General features: G+C 34.9%; 1 protein-coding gene across 2 annotated transcripts in view; it reads left to right on the top strand.

The window, feature by feature from the left end:
• galene (potassium two pore domain channel subfamily K member galene) overlaps positions 1–12,080 on the top strand; it is a 144,843-nt gene that overhangs the window by 69,655 nt on the left and 63,108 nt on the right. The gene's annotated exons all lie outside the window — the stretch shown is intronic.

Genomic DNA, 12,080 nt, shown 5'->3' with positions numbered 1-12,080 from the left:
GGTACCATTACATCCAGAATCGCGAATTCTGACGACTATTTCAACTCACAGGGGTTTGTTTCATTACAATGTTCTGCAATTCGGTTTGGCCTGTGCGCCGGCGCAGTTTCAAAGGATGATGGAACAGTTATTCATGAATCTGGAAGGAGTAGGATGTTTTTTGGATGATATCATTATCACTGGCAAAAATAAAGAGAGTCACCTGAGTAATTTGGAAAAAGTATTCAATATTCTACAAGATTGTGGCTTGACAATAAAAAAAGAAAAATGTGAATTTTTTTCAGATAGTGTGTCATATCTGGGGCTGATTATTGATAAAAATGGTATTCACAAAGCCCCTGAAAAGTTGAGGGCGATTGAAAAAATGTCTGAGCCCAAAACGGTGTCACAACTCAAATCTTTTTTGGGGATGGTCACTTATTACAACAGATTTATACCGAGTATGCCTAATATTGTGAGTCCGTTGTACAATTTGTTGAAGAAGAATGCAGTATGGCATTGGACTGAAAGTTGCCAAGATGCATTTGAAAAAATCAAAATAGTTCTACTTTCCGATACATTTTTAGTGCATTTCAATGCAGCCCTCAAATCTACGTTAACCGTGGATAGTAGTGCCTACGGTTTGGGTGCGGTTCTGTCGCAGATTTGTGAGGACGGGGTGGAGCGCCCCGTGTGCTTTGCGTCTCGAACGTTGACGGATTCGGAGAAAAAATATTCACAGTTAGATAAGGAAGCTCTAGCAGTGGTATTCGGTGTCAAGCGTTTTTACCAATATTTATATGGTAGACATTTCATCTTGCGCAGTGACAACCGTCCATTAGTTAGTATTTTTGGCCCAAAAAAGGGAATACCAACTATAGCAGCCAATCGTTTACAACGTTATGCTTATATCCTAAGTGGGTTTGACTTCACGATTGAGTATGTCAATACCTCAGCTAACATTGCAGACTTCCTTTCCAGACTGCCGATTCTTGATGCTGACAGTGATTCAAAAAATTTTGATTTCGAAGAAGGCATAAGAGATTTTGAAAATTCTCATATCAACTTGAATTATTTATCCAATGCGGAATATTTACCCATTGATGTTACTAGGATGCGAGAAGAAACCATGATGGATCCTGTATTATCGCAGGTGGTATCATATGTGAAAAATGGATGGCCTTCCATTTGTCTCGAGGAAGTAAAACCTTTTTATAAATTACGTTTCGAAATTGGCATTGAAGATGATGTTCTCCTTTGGGGGCACCGTGTTTTAGTTCCGTCTTCTTTACGTAAAACAATTTTGGCCGAACTGCATAGCGGACATTTTGGTATCGTGAAGACGAAGTCACTTGCTCGATCTTACGTATGGTGGCCATCTCTCAGTAAAGATATTGAAGTGATGGTAAAAAAATGTCAAGAATGTCAGTCGGCACGCAGCACCCCCGAAAAAACGCCTTTGGTATCGTGGCCAATACCGGAGGTAATTTGGCAAAGAATTCATATAGACTTTCTAGGACCTTTGAAAAATTTATACTTTTTGGTTGTGACTGACGCCTATTCCAAATGGCTAGAAGTGTTTCCGATGACGTCTATTACAAGCAAAGTGACCATTCAAAAATTGCGCGATCTTTTCTCAAGATTTGGAATACCCTCAATGTTAGTTTCAGATAATGGCCCTCAGCTAATTTCAGAAGAATTCAGTACATTCACCAAAGTAAATGGCATAAATCATGTAACCATACCACCTTATAATCCATCTTCAAACGGCGCGGCTGAAAACTCTGTTAAAACAGTTAAAGCTTTTTTATTGAAAGAATTGTCTGATAATCAGCTGGTGGACGTGAATCTGTCGTTATGTAAATTTCTATTGCAATATAGAAACACCCCGCATTGTTCTTCGGGGGAATCACCTGCTAAGTTGTTTTTGGGGCGATCGCTTCGAACCCGTTTTGACCTGCTCAGGCCAGCGGGAAGGAGCAGTGCTGATGTGAAAGATGTTTCCTTAGTTAAAGATAATTTAGTTAAATCGCAGGTTGTAAATAAAAGTAATTATAAAGGGAAAAGAAAAAGCAACTTCAGAATAGGACAGATTGTGTACGTTAGGGACTATCGAGGGAAAACACCCGTGTGGTGTAAGGCTAAAATAGAAAAATTTATCGGCAAAAATGTTTGCATTGTGAAGGTTCCAAAAGATAATCTGAATTGGAAAAGACATTTTAATCAGATAAGATATTGTATTGACGACGAATTTACTTTGGATGATAAATATTTTGATTCGAATTCAAAATCGGAGGTCGCTCCTGAAACGATCGCATATGGTCCGAGTTCTTCGTCAATAAATAATCCTATCCCAAATATATTAGATCATAAGAATTTCGTTCACTCCGCCTATGAACGCCCTAAGCGTAATAGAAATGCGCCTGATAGGCTCTGTTACGACACATTTAAGGGTGGGAGTGTGTAATGTAGTATAGTTGAACATGTGTAATGTAGTATAGTTGAACAACCCTGTATAGGCAATACCATCAGTACAAACGGCGCGCGCACCGGGGAACATCTGTTTTTCGGACGTGTTCCTTTTTTGGCAGTCTATGTGCACTTGTTTTGTTACCTTTCCAAGAAAATATAGTTTGTGTTGTGAAAGTAAGAAACGTAGTTTCATTTAAACATCACATTAACCATTAATAAATTATTTTCGAAACTTCAAGATAGAACTCCTATTAACTTTCAATCTCAATCAATCTATTCCAATCCATGTTTACATTGTGGTAGGGAATATATTAGTCAAACGTCAAGACTACTCAAAGACAGAATCAGTTCACATGAAAGTGACAGTAGATTACATCCTGAGAGATGTGCTCTTAGTAATCATGTCTCTAAAGAAGGTCATAAAATGGACTATAATTCAACTAAAAATTCGTCAAATGAAGAAATACATCTAAAATATTGTTTTTGGAAATTTCATTTATATTACCATCAGATAATTGCCTCAATAGAAGATCAGACAATTCTGTTTTTTCATTAATATAATTCATAACATTTAAATTGTTTTTAAACAAATTTCCAACCTCCCTATGGCAGGGTTTTACTTTTATTCAACAACACCTCTTCACTTGTTTTTCTCAAAACTAATAAGGGTGTTATCAATTAATTAATATTAAATTGGACATATTTGATTTTTGGATTTTCTCATAGATTTACCTATAGAACAGCAGATGTCTCTGATCACACTTGCACCATAACAGTTCTCCTTTGTTTCATAGTTTTATCATCGACAAACTAACACACTTTTGCAAACAGAATCACATGACAGCTGTCATTGTCAATTGTTTGTTGTATCTCTCTTCGTTCTTCAACCAAATGGCTTCTACCGGTAATCGATGATTTTGAAGCAGTTGACGATTTTTAGAAAATTTTAATTTAATAATCTTCTTTATATCTACTGTCAACCTCTTTTAATGTAGTGACTTGTTTTTTTTTATTGAAATGTTTCAATTGTTTAAATGTAACATTCTTTTCGATACGGCCATCCTCACTAACAGTAAGTTTGAGACTTTTCATGGACTGTTAAAAATTTCTATACTATATTTACAAAAAATTCTTTCGACGTTTTAACGCATAACTTTTTTTTTATAATAGAATCACATTTTGTAAATTTACTACACGATTTATTTCAATTTAGAAAAATTACAAAAAAAATTGAATTTTTAGTAAACTTACACCTGAAATGTGTATTGTTTTATTACAATACAAACTATGTATTTTGAAGCAAATTTGGTAGAAAATGATTTTCAAATTCAAGATGCTGCATTGTGAATTTACTAACGAAATCAGTTTAACTTTGTTTTAGAAAATTATAATGTATTTGTTATTTTTTTTTTGTAAGTATTTGGTGGGCAATCGTTTTGTAATAATACAACACAAATTACAAAAAATTTGTTACTTATTTTGTAAACATTTGATGGTAGTTTGTTTTCTATTATTACAACACAATATTTGTGAATTTGTTAAGCAAATTCTGTGAAAATTCATTTGTAATTTCAAAATACTGCATTTACAACGCATTCAATTTAATATAGTTTCGAAAAATTATAAAACATCGGTTGCATTTTTAGTGAATATATATTTAACGTTTTGTTTAAAGTTGTGGAATGATTGTGATTGTTGATTTTCATAATTATTATTATGATTGCATGCATGTGATTAATTGAACCACAAATAAAATGATGAATACTGTTCGAAGTATATAATATTGAAAAATGTATAGCTTGAGACAATGGATGTTAATGCTACGTATGTCAACTGATGACTGACTGCTGACCCGACAGATGGGCCGAGCAAGTGCGTAGACACCTATGATAATAAATGAAACATGGTGGGTCACCAAAATATTACCACAAATCATAACATAGCCGGCCGCCTTGAAATATTGATTTCAAAAAACAAAAAAAAACAAACGATTCCAATATAATAATGTCATAATAATTATATCTAACATGCAGTTCATCACACTGCTCAATATGGTTCATCAGGTGAGAAACAAATTTTATTTATTGCGAGTTTGAAATTACCACTAGTCGTGCGCACAGTCACTACGCGCACTATTCCATCTTGCCCAGGATGGACAGCTTCAATGCGCCCAGTACGCCAGCTCGATGGGGGGAGGCTATCATCCTTGAGAAGAACTAACGCATCTAATTGTATTGACCTGGTGGAATCTTGCTGCCATTTGGAACGTTGTTGCAGACTGTGGAGGTAGTTTCTACTCCACCATTTCCAAAATTGCTGTACCATTTGTTGTAGTCGTTGGAAATGTTTCAAACGATTGGACGGGATGTCAATGACATTTGACTGTGGTATACTCAGCAGGGAATCACCAATTAGAAAATGTCCAGGTGTGAGAGATTGGTAATCATTAGGATCATTGGACAGAGGAATCAGAGGACGCGAGTTTAAAATTGCCTCTATCTGTACAAGAACAGTGGACATATCTTCAAAATTCAATTTTGCATCTCCTAAAATGCGCTTGAGATAGTACTTAAAAGATTTAATAGCGGCTTACCAAATACCTCCGTGATGTGGATATTTTGCGGGTATAAAGTGCCAAGTGATGCGATTTTCAAAGAAATACGATTGACATTGTTCATTTTTGATTGTATCAATTACTAATTCGTGAATTTTTTCTAATTCATTGTTTGCCCCCATTGAAATTAGTAGCGTTATCACTGTAGATATGACTACAGAGACCTCTGCGTGAAACGAATCTTCTGAAGGCTGACATGAATGATTCTGTTGTGAGTTCTGTTACTAATTCTATGTGAACACCCTTTGTGGCTAAACAAATGAAAATACATAAATAAGTTTTTATGAGAGTTCTACATCTGGATTTTCCATCCTTGAGTAGGTAAGGGCCTGCATAATCAACCCCACAATACGTGAAGGGTCTTGTCGGGGTAACGCGCATTTCAGGCAGTTCACCCATTAGACGAAAATGATCAGTTGGTTTGGCTCGAAAACAGGTTAAGCAATTGCGTAATACGTTACGTACAGTATTTCTTGCATTTAATGGCCAAAATTTTTCACGAATTTGAGAAATAATGAATTGTGTGCCTGCATATAAGTTTTTGTTATGTGTATGTTTTATTAGTAAACGTGTGAATGCATGTTTGGATGGAAGTACGATTTGGTGTTTTTGATCAAAACCTAATGGAGATTTCCTCAACCGACCACCGACACGAATTAGACCTTGTGAATCGATGAAAGGGAAAAGAGAAACTAATTTACTTTGCTTTGATATAATCTTGGATTTATTAAGGCATGTAATTTCATTTGAAAATTCTTGTGCTTGAATTAAACGACACAATTTTAAAATTGCATTATCTATTTCTTCATGAGAAATTAACCCAGTTAGTTTCTTATTCCTAAATTTTATGTTGTGATAAAATCTAAAAATATATGCAGTTACATGTAGGAGTTTATTGAATGATGAATATTTTGAGAAAATATCAAAATTCAAAGAGGAATTAAAAGACAAAACCATTTTTTCTTTTCTTGCTTCCGGCACTTCAGACATTATGGTCTCATGATTAGTTGGCCATAAATCTGAATCATAAGTTAGCCAAGGGGGGCCGTTCCATCAAAGGGTGCAGATAGATAAGTTTTCAGGATTTAAACCCCTGGAAACAATATCTGCGGGATTTTGTGCTGAACTCACATGTCTCCACTCATAACCTTCAGTTAATGACTGGATGTCTGTGACTCTATTGGCAACAAAAGTCTTCCACTTGTACGGTTCAGCACGAAGCCATGCTAAAACTATTTCAGAGTCTGTCCAACAATAATTGCTGGTTATGTTAATGTGCAAAGAATCCTTAACCTTTTCCATTAATTGAGCAAGTAACAAAGCACCGCATAGTTCTAGCCGCGGAAGCTGTATTACTTTAACAGGTGCTACACGTGATTTAGAGCAAACTAAACTTGATAGAATTTCATCATTTTGATTTTGTGAAACAAGGTAAACAGCAGCACCATAAGCAGCTTCTGATGCGTCGCAAAATCCATGTAAATGGAATGACTTCGCATTGTTGATAGCAATGTGCCGAGGAATGACTAAAGAATTTATAGCAGGGAGTGATTCAATAAAAATTTTCCACCTTTTTAAAATATTTTGAGGAATTGGAGCGTCCCAATCACATTGAGCTTGCCAGAGTTCTTTTAAAATGATTTTTGCATTGACTACTACTGGGCTGATTAGGCCTAAAGGATCAAATATTTGAGATATGGCTGATAAGATTGTTCGTTTGGTGGGGTTACACTGTGAATTGAGAATGACAGAATATTTAAAACGGTCCTGTTGTGTGTTCCAGGTAATACCCAAAGTTTTTCTTTCTTTACTATCCCTTATTTTAAAAATGGTAGAAAAACATTGATCCGTTTTATTTTCAAAAATTCTATGATCATTAGAAACCCATTTTCTTAATAAAAAGCCTGCTTGCTGCAAAATATTGCTAAGTTCATATTTTAACTGAATTAAGTCAGAAAATGTATCTGAACCAAATATAACATCATCAACATAGAAATTGTTTATGATAATGTCACTAATATTGGGAAATTCAGCTTGGCAGTCCAAACCCACTTGATGCAGAGAACGAGTAGCTAAAAAGCTAGCACTTGATGTACCATATGTAACAGTGTTGAGTTGAAAATGTTCAATAGCTTTAGATGGATTACTCCATTCTTTGCAAGTTTCTATTCTCAGGATGAACTTTCACCATTCTATACATTTTGGATATATCTGCTGTTGCAAGAAATCTGGGGATACGCATGTGCAGCAAAACGCAAACCAAATCATTTTGAATTGTTGGTCCAACCCTCAACACGTCATTCAACGATAGATTTGTTGAAGTTTTTGATGATCCATCAAAAACCACGCGTAGACGAGTTGTAGAACTGTTTTCCTTGATGACGGAATGATGAGGCAAATAAAATTTTATGTCATTGGGGTCATCGAGAGAGATGTCAATTTTGGACATATGTCCCAGTTGCTCATATTCATTTAAAAATTCCTCATATTGATTACGAAGATTAATGTCTTTAGAAAGCTTTCTTTCTACTGACTCTAATCTACTAATAGCAGCATTCAATGATTCTCGTAAGTTCTTGTACGACTCTTTCAAAGGAAGTTTGACTACAAACCTGCCTTCATAATCTCTAAAATAATTCTGGCGGAAATGACTTTCGCATTCCAGTTCCTCATCAGAGAATAGAGTTTTCGTTTGGGTGACATTTTCAATGCTCCAGAATTTTTCAAGTTGCTCGTTGAGTAAATTGTTTACTAATAACATGCAACTTGGATGAGCTTCTAGGTTCTTAATTTGTAAAGATCCTGAAATTATCCAACCCAATCGAGTTCTCTGGAGAATGGGTTTATTTCGCCCTAGTTTAATTTGCCCCTTGACTATGAGATCAAAAAATATTGATGCACCAAGTAATACTTCGATTTTTTGTGAAATGTTATATTCTGGGTCTGCTAATTCTATTTCATTGGGTATATCTAGACACGAGGGATCAAATGAAAATTGCGGAATATTTGATGTAATTCGTTTTATAATAAGAAATTGAAGATTGTTAGAAAATTGTCCATCTTTTGAGCGAATTTGAATATTGCATTGAGATGATATATTAATTGTTGACTGACTAATACCACATACAGGTAAGTTTACATTAGTAGCAGGTAGATTGAGTTTCTTGAACACTTCTAGTGAAATGAAATTGTTTTGAGAAGCAGAATCTAGCAGGGCTCTACATTTAATTGGATTTTTATTAGAATCAAGAATATAAATAATTTCTGTCGACAGAATCACCTGATTTTGGTTCTCTTGAGAAAAATGAGATGTCAATGTTTGAATAGGTGCCGCATTTGTTATGTCACTAGAGATGCTGGGTTCACTTGATTCAACAAAATTGTTTTGTTCAATTTGACTGTTTGATGTGTTCGAATGCCTTCTATTATTGTTATTTGTTGTATTAACGAATGAGTCATCATGCAAAATAGAATTATGTCTCCTTTTACATTTTTTACGACTATGAGCTGACCTGCAAATCTTTAGTTTTTTAAGTTCTATGTATCTTTGTTTAATTGATAAAGACATTAATTTATAACATTGATATATTAAGTGCTGTTTTTTGCAAAAAAGTTTTTTCATTGACTGTGATATGAGTTAATGACTTTTCATTAATTTTAGGTTTTTTAATAGATTTACTGTTGAGTTTTTCGAGCAATTGACATTTTTAAATAATAAATGATTCTAATGCCTTGAATGTAGGATTCGTGTTTTTGTCGATTGAGGATTCCCAATCTCTCTGCGTTTGAAAGTCAAGTTTGGTTGTAATGATGTGAATTAACAAAGTGTCCCAACTGTCCACTGGCTCACCAATGTGGCTGAAGTTAGCTTTAGATTTAAATCCGATTCTTTCGATTTTACAGTTTACCAGATGAATAATGCTCATAATGATAGTTTCTCGAAATATGTCTACTTCACAATGAATTTTGGAGGTAGAAATGCATGATGATATCACGCATATTGGAATTCACATCAAAGATTACACTAAAAGGGCGAGTCACTACCCGTAAAAGGTATACCTTCAAAAAAGAGTTTCGGACACCGTTTCGAGCAATACTTGGATTTAAAACACAAAATAATGCAAAATGACAGCTTCAGTAAAAATTGAGAGGTAATCAGGCTGCCTAAAGCTGGAAAGGGTGGTCTCACCCCCATTGCTACAAGTAATGACGATTTCTACTGATAAATGATATATCTCCAGCAAAAACATGAAGAAATTGGCAGAAATTTCATTTGTCAAATGATGAAAAACAAAATTATGTATAGATGGCACATGGAGATTTATAATAGTTAATAGACTGAAAGGAGGTTCAACCCCTAATATAAAATTTCTGCCCAGGTCAATTTCTGACGAGAAAATCGAAATCCACGAAAATCTATTATAAGAACATATAGGAATCAACACTAATATCATGAAAATGAATACCATTCATATTGATTAATAATAAGAGGGTGGTCTCGCCCTCATTTTGTCAATATATATAAATTTATGTTTGTCAACATCTGAACGAGATCGGGAAAATTTTCAGTACTCAAATGATTCAGTATAAGCCTCTCGATGAAATGCATATAGGGATTCATATCAAAGATCAGGACATAAGGGCAAGTCGGCACCCCCACAGAAATATATTTGAAAAAGCGTTCGGCAAGAACCTGTTGAGATCGACTAGAATCGGAAATAGAAAAGTAGTGAGAATGAGCCTAACTAAAATGTTGAATAGTCACTATTCAGCCTTAAGCAAAATAAACAGGGTAAAATCACCCCTATTGTCTCCGATATTTAACGCCTCTCCACCCAAAAACCTGACGAGATCGGTGAAAACTAAATATGTCAAGTGATGAACAATAATACTCTGAATAGATTCCATATGTAGATTTATGAAAGTTAATAGACTGCAAGGGGGATTCAGCCCTAATATTAAAATTTTCCCTGAGGCAGTTTCTCGCAATATGTAAATCAACGAAAATCTACAATAAGAACATATGGAAAACATTCCCAATATTATGAAAATAAATATAATCTATATTATTTGATAATGAATAGGGTAGTCCCGCCCTTATTATGTCAATATATATAAATTTCTGTTTGTCAAAAACTGAACGAGACCGGAAAAATTTTCTGTACTCAAATGATTTAGTATAACCCTCTCGATGAAATGCATATAGGGATTCATAGCAAAGATCAGGCCATAAGGGCAAGTCGGCACCCCCACAGAAATATATTTGAAAAAGCGTTCGGCAAAAACCTGATGAGATCGACTAGAATCGGAAACAGAAAAGTAGTGAGAATGAGCCTTACTAAAATATCAAATAGTCACTACTCAGGCTTAAGCAAAATAAAAAGAGTAAACTCACCCCTATTTTCTCCGATACTTAACGCCTCTCCACCAAAAACCTGTCGAGATCGGTAAAAACTAAATATATCAAGTAATGAACAATGTTACTCTGAATAGATTCCACTTGGAGATTTATGAAAGTTAATAGACTGCAAGGGGGATTCAGCCCCTAATATTAAAATTGTGCCGAAGGCAGTTTCTCGCGAGAATATGTAGATCAAGGAAAATCTACAATAAGAACACATGGAAAACATACGCAGTATCATGAAAATAAATATCATCTACATTATTTAATAGGACTATGGTGGTTCCGCCCTTATTATGTCAATATATATAAATTTTCGTTTGTTTAAAATTGAACGAGATCGGAAAAATTTCCAGTACTCAAATGAGTCAGTATAACCCTCTCGATGAAATGCATATAGGGATTCATAGCAAAGATCAGGCCATAAGGGCAAGTCGGCACCCCCACAGAAATATATTTGAAAAAGCGTTCGGCAAGAACCTGATGAGATCGACTAGAATCGGAAACAAAAAAGTAGTGAGAATGAGCCTTACTAAAATATCAAATAGTCACTACTCAGGCTTAAGCACAATAAAAAGGGTAAACTCACCCCTATTGTCTCCAATACTTAACGCTTCTCCACCAAAAACCTGACGAGATCGGTAAAAACTAAATATATCAAGTAATGAACAAGGTTACTCTGAATAGATTGCACTTGGAGATTTATGAAAGTTAATGGACTGCAAGGGGGATTCAGCCCCTAATATTAAAATTGTGCCGGAGGCAGTTTCTCGCGAGAATATGTAGATCAAGGAAAATCTACAATAAGAACACATGGAAAACATACGCAGTATCATGAAAATAAATATCATCTACATTATGTAATAGGACTAGGGTGGTCCCGCCCTTATTATGTCAATATATATAAATTTTCGTTTGTTTAAAATTGAACGAGATCGGAAAAATTTCCAGTACTCAAATGATTCAGTATAACCCTCTCGATGAAATGCATATAGGGATTCATAACAAAGATCAGGACATAAGGGCAAGTCGGCACCCCCACAGAAATATATTTGAAAAAGTGTTCGGCAAGAACCTGTTGAGATCGACTAGAATCGGAAACAGAGAAGTTGTGAGAATGAGCCTTACTAAAATATCAAATATCACTACTCAGGCTCATGCACAATTAAAAGGGTAAACTCACCCCTATTGTCTCCGATATTTAACGCCTCTCCACCCAAAAACCTGACGAGATCGGTGAAAACTCAATATTTCAAGTGATGAACAATAATACTCTGAATAGATTCCATATGGAGATTTATAAAAGTTAATAAACTGCACGGGGGATTCAAACCCTAATATTGAATTTGTGCCTGAGGCCGTTTCTTGTGAGAATATGTAGATCAATGAAAATCTACGATAAAAACATGTGGAAAGCAACCCCAATATCATGAAAATAAATATCATCCATATTGTTCAAAAATGAAAAGGGTTGTGCTGCCCTTATTGTGTCAATGTATAAATTTCGGTTTGTCTAAAATTGAACAAGATCGGAAAAATTTTCAGTACTTATATTTATATTGAAGATCATTCCATACGGTTTAGACTTGAATCTAAAATAGAAAAGTAGGGAGA

Source organism: Leptinotarsa decemlineata, unplaced genomic scaffold, assembly GCF_025532065.1.
Source record: "Leptinotarsa decemlineata unplaced genomic scaffold, Ldec_3_MD MMD2_tig00026340_RagTag_RagTag, whole genome shotgun sequence".
In the NCBI taxonomy this organism is placed as follows: domain Eukaryota; kingdom Metazoa; phylum Arthropoda; class Insecta; order Coleoptera; family Chrysomelidae; genus Leptinotarsa; species Leptinotarsa decemlineata.
The sequence above is the reverse complement of the archived record's forward strand: the minus strand, read 5'-3'. Positions and strand labels throughout refer to the sequence as shown.